Source organism: Nicotiana sylvestris, chromosome 5, assembly GCF_000393655.2.
Source record: "Nicotiana sylvestris chromosome 5, ASM39365v2, whole genome shotgun sequence".
In the NCBI taxonomy this organism is placed as follows: Eukaryota; Viridiplantae; Streptophyta; class Magnoliopsida; order Solanales; family Solanaceae; genus Nicotiana; species Nicotiana sylvestris.
In genome coordinates, this window is record NC_091061.1 from 87,318,641 (window position 1) to 87,326,910 (window position 8,270).

General features: G+C 36.2%; 1 long non-coding RNA gene across 1 annotated transcript; it reads right to left on the reverse strand.

Annotated features, from left to right (window-relative positions):
* Positions 1-856: 856 nt before the first annotated feature.
* On the reverse strand, positions 857-1,866 carry LOC138891098 (uncharacterized). The gene is made up of 2 exons (XR_011407407.1): positions 1,369-1,866; positions 857-1,279 (listed from the first exon to the last, which is right to left on the reverse strand). It is a non-coding gene; the product is annotated as an uncharacterized lncRNA (long non-coding RNA).
* Between the last annotated feature and the right edge of the window lie 6,404 nt (positions 1,867-8,270).

An 8,270-nucleotide genomic window follows, 5' to 3' on the forward strand; every position in this document is an offset into this window, starting at 1 on the left:
TTGGTATAAGAATGCTAAATACAGAAATTGGAGTTGTCATCTATAATGTAAGCCTAGAATATGAATTGTGCCTATGAACTCTCTTTGTAATCAAACTTGGATGCAAACTAGCTAATTTTATTTTTGTGAATATAGCCTGGAATGTCAATTGTGCCTATGAACTCTGCAGTAGTGACTGGAGATATTGGAAAAACCAAGAATATCGGTGAAATAGAAAGGTAAAGAAGCTATAACCTCAAAGAAAATTCAATACTATCAAGCTCAGTAAAGAATGGAGACAAGGTCCAAGGTATCTGAAAGAGTCGTTTGAGCCAAATAAGTTCATCAGTACCACAATCAATTTGTCTAATAGACATTATTTGTAATTCAATATTTTTGTTTGTGTTTGATAGTACTAACTGCAGTTGGTATATGTAAGACAACATGCAGATGTGATCTACACTTTGGTGTCTATTTTCTATTTTCTGAAATTGATATGTAATTGTATTCAGCAATGATTGAAAGTTTCTAAGTCCGTTTTCTGCAATGATATGCATCAATGACTGCACTTTTATAATTCTATTTTATGAAATGATATGCAGCAATAACTACATTTTTATTAACACAAAATTTGCACTTTGGTGATTATTTTTCTATTCTTTCTGTCCAATAAGTAAATATATTTAGCAATGACATCACATTTATAAGTCTGTTTTTTGCGGTAATATGCAATATTGATTGCACTTCAGTAATTCTATTTTTCTGCAATGATATGCAGCAATGGCTACAAGTTATATTGAATAATCACACATATTTTCAATTGTAACAAAACAAACTAAATGAACAAAGTGTATTATGTTACAAAAGTTACCCCAAGTTTTTACAAAAAATGCTACAACTAATTGATGCAACACTAAAGAAATTACAATCGTAACAAAGCCTAGGCAACTTTGTTGCAACATTCTCCACATATACTAGATGAAACCAAAAGCTTATAGCTAACACATTCATACAACATAAAAAATCAAAGTATTTTTTTCCTAATCTTGGACTTAACCAATCTGCTCCTCTACTTCGTTTCCCTTTCTTTCATCTTCTCTATCTTTCCCTCCAACTTCTCCAATTGTATCTCTATCTTCTTTTTCACTTGTTTTCTTTCCTTACGCTTCTCAACAGTTTCATAAACTTCTAATTCACTTTCAAGATCACCAATTTTTTCCGCAAGTTTACGAATAACAAATTTCGTTCTTCGATTAATTTCGGCGTCCCTCCAACATAAAAAATCACAAGATCTTGGACTCTACAATGATAAAAATTAAAGAATTATATATAAGTTTAATTAACTAAAGCTTCAACTAAATGACAAAAATTAATGAATCTTCTACTTACCCCATAGTATGGATACACCCAATATCATCTACTCAGATTCGTAAGGGTCCAAACTGTCAACATCCGTAACACCTAAGCATGGTTGTAGCTCACCTTTTCATTTAATACAGGATCAACATCTTTCATATAAAGCATAGCCAAGTTAGTTGACCGCATTATGTGCGACACAGAAAATCAGAAAAAACTCCTAAAATCAGAAGAAATTTCGGCCCACTTAAAATATGCCCTAAAATCAGATGAAACGAAAGCTTTCAGAGAAGAATAAGGCTTTGATTCAGATACAAGGCTTTAATTCAGTTTGGAATTCCATATCTTGGCAAAAAATTATGACTAATTGAAAGTGAGGGAGATTTAGGGTTCTTCACAAAGAGGAGAAAAACTGGATCGGGTAAATTTTTTTACTGTTGAGGTCTGGTTATAAAGTAGATGCACTCTAAACAAAATTTCGTTTTTGTTTAAATTCATTTTATTCGTTAAACTGAGTGTAAAACACGCTCATAAATCATATGATTCCACGCGTTTGGTCTGGTACCATGGAAGGGAAAATATAATTCAGTCAAATTGTGTTTAGGGGGTAAAATATACATATTTAGTTTAAGTATTCAAATGAGTTTTTGGGAAAAGTTTAATAAGATATTTATGTAATTTTTTTCCTTTTTTACAAAGTTTATTGGAAAAAAAAAACAAATCTGGCGAATGAAATAATGCTAGGTATGATAGAAAAAGATATATTATAGACGCGAAAGCATGATGGAAAAAGACATACTATAAATGCGGAAGCAATCCAAAACAATCTTACATACAACAACAATAACAGACTCAACGTAATCTCACAAGTAGGGCCTAGGGAAGGACATTACCCCTACCTTCGAGAAGGCAGAGATGTTATTTTTCGGAAGACCCTCGGCTTAGGAAAAATAAAAAGAAGGGTAGCAGTAAGAACACCAATTAGAAAACCGAAGCAAAAATACAAAGGTACAAAACTAAAATTAAGTACTATAATTAGAATGTCGGAGTGACAGCAACGACAAGTAAACAAAGAAGTCAACGAATATGAAAATACATAAATAATGCTAACTCGTGTAGTAAAGCTATTGTTACAGACAAGGACTGTCATGACCTAGTTTCTCCCACCGTGAACTGTCATGACGACACCTAGTCTCTACGACTAGGTAAGCCTAATATTACGGAAATGAAATGAAAACACAAGGATAATAGCTAATAGATATAATTATCAAGTAGAAACGGTGCCACTCGACACATACAATAATCATCTTTCCCAAAACCCAAAATGTCGCCAGTCACAAGCTTCTAAGAGTTTCTAACTGCTCTATACATTAATGTCTAAAGAAAATAAGGGAAATATTAACACAAGGGATAGAAGGGGACTCCGAAGTATACGGACGCGGGCAGATATCCCTTGAAGTCTTCTGAAGCAGCAACCACACAGCTAAACTTGAGGCTGATAGCTAGTATCTAGATCTGCACATGGAAAATATGTGCAGGAAAAGGCATGAGTACACCACAACGGTACCCAGTAAGTGCTAAGCCTAACCTTGGTCGAGTAGTGATGAGATCAGATCATGACCCTACTGGTATAAATATAATGAAATAAGACAGAAAGAAATATTACAGTAAAATAAGTACGGAAATCTAATAGGAATAGAATTCAATGAAAGCTAACAGCTCAGAACATAGTTATAGCAACAGGGGATCTCCCAGAATACCGTCCCGTAGTTCCAAATGTAAATGTGCAGGGGGATCTCCTGGAATACCATTCCGTAGTCCCAAAGTAAATATGCAGTGCTGGGGGATCTCCCGAAATGCCGTTCCGTAGTCCCAAAGTAAATATGCAGTGCAGGAGGATCTCCTGTGGAATACCATTCTGTAGTCCCAAAGTAAATATGCAACTCAATCAATATTAACAATAGTTACAACAGGGAGACCTACAGTTTAGGCTAAGTTCACATCAAAGAAAACAAGTAATTTCACTAAACATGTTGCACAGAGTTCAAATAGGCGTTTAAAACACGTAGGCATGCTTTTTTAATCTAAACAAGGTAGTTACATATGCTATTGTAGTTCAAACAAGGAGAAAACAGGTTATGACTTAGTGAAAAATGGAGTTTTACAACAAATATCCCGTGTACGTACTTGTTACCTCATACACGGTATTCATATATCAAACAATACCAAATCCTAAGGGGAGTTCCCTCACACAAGGTTAGATAAGCCACTTACCTCGAACAAAGCTCAAATCAATCTGACACAATGCTCTTTCCATAAATATCCGGCTCTGGATGTCCCGAATCTTGCCAAATCAATTACATAATGTAAATATAGCTACAAACAACTAATTTAGCTAATGAAATCAAAGTTAAGGCAAGAAAATAGAAAAACGCCCAAAAAGCCTCCCTGAGCTCACGTCTCTGAATCGGGTAAAAGTCACAAATTATGAACACTCATTCACTCACGAGTCTAACCATACCAAATCCACTCAAATCCGATACCAAAATCTCGACCAAACCCCTAAAATTTGGCCTAAAAACTTTTCTCAAATTTTCTCAATTTTCCCCCCAAATTTGGAATTAAATGATGAAATCAAGTATAGATTAATGGGATAAATCATAAAGGAGTTAGGAATCATTACCCAATAACTTCCACAGAAAATCTCTCCAAGTTTCGCCTTCTACCGAGCTCTCAATCAAATTTTGTTATATGAACTCAAACTCTCATTTTTTAACTTTAAATTCTTCCCAGGTGCGTTCTTCTTCGTGAACGCGACATCACCATCGGGAACGTGATGAACAATCTTCCACTGGCCCAAAATTCCTCCTTATCGAATGCGAGGGGCCTCTTGCGAACGCGTACCTTTCACTAATGGACCGGGAACATCTTGGCGAACGCGTAGGCTTAATGCCTGAAGCTCCCTCTGCCCCATTCCTCTACGTGAACGCGAGGATCATATCGCGAACGCGTAGGCTAAAGGTCCCACACCTTCGCGAATGCGGGAACAACATTGCGAATGCAAAGAACAACTTAGCTACCTTTCCCATATGCTTTACGCGATCGTGAGACCCTTCTCGCGAACGCGCTGAAGGATTTTCTGCAACAAAACACCATAAATTTGCTACTTCTCTAAGTCCAAAAATGACCTGTTGAGCATCCGAAATACACCCGAGGCCCTCGGGACCTCAACCAAACATACCAACCAATCCTAAAATACCATACGAACTTAGTCGAGCCCTCAAATAACATCAAACGACGCTAAAATCACGAATCACCCTCCAATCCAAACTTTAAGAACTTGGAACTTCTAAATTCTACAACCGATGCCGAAACCAACCAAACCACATCCGATTGACCTAAATTTTTCACACAGGTCATATTCAACACTAGGGACCTACTCTAACTTCCGGAATTAGATTCCGACCCCGATATAAAAAATTTCACTACTGGCCCAAAACTCCAAAAATTTGACTTTCACCATTTCAAGCCTAAATGAACTACGGACCTCCAAAACACAATCCAAACACGCCACTAAGTCCAAAATCACCCAATGGAGCTAACAGAATTGGCGAAACTCCATTTCGGAGTCGTTTTCACACAGTTCCGACTACGATCCAAATCTTAAGACTTATCCCAGCAAGTCAAAATAGAAATAATTGTTCGTCCTCGAATGACCATAGAGACATACCTGAAGTGGTAAAAAGGCAAGGATAACGGCTACGCATATCTTGCTCGGTCTCCCAAGTCGCCTCCTCTACCGGCTGACTCCGCCACTGAACCTTCACTGATGCAATGTTCTTTGACCTTAGCTGTCGAACCTTCCTGTCTAAAATAGCCACTACTTCCTCAACATAGGATAGATCCTTCTCCAACTGCCTGAGCTAAAATCCAACACATGAGACAGATCGTCGTGATACCTCCGGAGCATCGAAACATGAAATACCGGATGAACTTCTACTAGGCTGGGAGTTAAGTCAAGCTCATAAACAACTTCCCCAACACGCGGCAATACCTCAAAGGGGCCAATAAACCTTAGGCTCAGCTCGCCCCTCTTTCTGAATCTCATAAAGCCTTTCATAGGCGAAACCCGGAGCAAGACCCGCTCTCCAACGATGAATGCCACATTGCGAACCTTTCGGTCTGCATAACTCTTCTGTCTGGATTGGGCTATGCGAAGTCTATCCTGAATCACCTTAACCTTCTCCAAGGCATCCTGAACCAAGTTCGTACCCAATAATCTAGCCTCACCCGGCTCAAACCAACCCACTGGGGACCGACACCACCTAGTATACAAAGCCCCGTAGGTGCCATCTGAATGCTAGACTGATAACTGTTGTTATATGTGTTGATACCCAATTTCTCCCTCTCATATATATATATATATATATATATACATATATATATAATAGTGCATGTATATCATCATTTTGATTTATGAGCATACACAAGTATTTTTTATAATTTTTTATAATTTTTTAAGGCTTTAAATTAATTTATTTCTGGGTTTTATTATATAAATATCCAATAATTACTCTACAAATTATTTTTAAATAATTTAATCATTTATACCAATATGAGGTCTTAAATATCTTCAGTGCATTACATTTGCATTTTTAAGGCTAAATTGCATAATTTTGCAATAATAGCCATATGCATATATAATTATATTATTTATACAGAAAATGACTTTTTATATTTTTATAATATTAAGTAATTATTTTAAATCATTTCTATTCACAAGTTATATTTTTTGTTATTTATTTATTAATTTTATAAATTATTAATTTAATTAAAATTGGATATTTAAAATCTGACCCTAATTTCATACTAATTTCTGATCTAACTACGCAAACATAGCCCAATTACCCCAAGCCCAACACTAGTGACCCACTACCCACACCCATTTAATTAACCCGACCCAACCCTTATCCCAGCCGTTGATAATATACGATCAACGACTCATGAACGCCTCCCCATTTCCTTATATCACTTGACCCCAAACCCTAACCCCATTCCCTTCAAACCAGCCGCCTCTCTATTCTCTCCCCTCTAAAGAACCCTAACCCGCCGCCTCTCAAAAACTCCTTTCCTAATCCCTCTTCTAATGGGATTTTCTTCCCATTCACTTACCATATTCGTATATTTCCATTACTGGGTGAATCTCTACGGTATTACCTAGTACTTGCCTAAACATGGCAAGTACTCTTACTTTGATTCTGTCTGATTGACTTTCATCTCTTGAATCTGGACGATATTGCATCCACACACGTTTATTCTACACCGTGTGAGTCCGATTTGTTCATATTTTGCTGATTTGTATTTAACCCTAAAGCTAGGGTTTACAGATTTTCTTTGATTCGAACCAAAATTGACTCAAGCCTTTGATTTTAAGTATTATCTCATCTATATTTGCTCTATTATGTGTAAATTTAATAGTTTCTGTTGATTTTTTACTTACCCTAAATTAGGGTTTTCGATTCTTCTAAATCGAACCAAATCTGGTTCGATTCTTTGATTTTGAATAGTATTTCTGTCTATGTTCATCTAATTCTATGCAGCATGTGATTCTTTTGCCTTTTATTTCTACCGATTTTTGTATTTTACCTAAAAATTAGGGTTTTAAATTTTTTCCTTCCTTACTAATTTTAAATGCTTTCCTTTCTAGTGTTTGACTAATTATTTCCACGTTTATGTGTTAAATTACTACACTATATAAACCCCTCCCCATTCCCCTTTGAAGCAGTTCGAAAATCATTAAGGAAACTACAAAAGTAAGTTGTGTGCTCTTTGCTTTGAATAGTCTTGTTCTGTACTTTAGTTCCTGGCCGGCTGAAAACCAAGGCCAGAAATCCTGAGTTCTTGCTCTTTTGGTGATAATCACAATACAGTGGGATTCCTTTCTTTCTTGTTTCATTTTAACTGATGAGTTACCAAGCCTTTGCCATTTCATTCTAATTTGCTTGTCGTTTTGTTCAATGTGTTATTCAATTCTAGACTCTGCTAATCAAAATGCCATTATGTTTGTAGTTTGAGACATGTTTATAGCCGAGTTGATTAATTTCTCTCAATCTAGTTTATGGGTTATTGATAACTACCCCCTCTTCTGTTTAGAACTGCCATTTGAACATGTACTCATATCCCTTTTTATGGATTAGCTGACTAAGTATGAGTATGTTCATTAAGAGAATAACAAGTCTGTTTCTGAATGTGTTGCAATATAGCCTGTTTTGATCATGTTTCCATCATGTCTTGACTTTTCCAATAATTGCCCTAATTAGTTTTCAGCATGTTATGGTCTATTGCTAATTGCTATGATTCCTTCTTCTGACACTAGCTTTTTGCACTTAGCATAATCTGAACCCTTTTTTCTCACTATGAATTTGTCATGAAATTCGTCTTGTTAACATGTGCATTATGTGATCGAACTCATTTTGTGAAACTTGGTTAAGTCTATCTTAAATCCAAGCATGTATGTTATCTTTTTTTGTGTGCTCAATTTGGTTATGTCCTTCAGTGGTGTCCCTTAACCTCATTCTATTCCTTACTGCCTGGTCCCACCCCTCCTCATTCCCTTTTGAAACAATTCGAAAACCATTAAGAAAACTACAAAACTAAGTTGTGTGCTCTTTGCTTTTGAATAATCTTGTTCTGTACTTTAGTTCCTGACCGGCTGAAAGCCAAGGCCAGAAATCCTGAGTTTTTGCTCTTTTGGTGATATTCACAATACAATGGGATTCCTTTCTTTCTTGTTTTATTTTAACTAGTGAGTTACCAAGCCTTTGCCATTTCATTCTGATTTGTCTGCCGTTTTGTTCAATGTGTTATTCAATTCTAGACTCTGCTAATCTAAATGCCATTACTTTTGTAGTTTGAGACATGTTTATACCTGAATT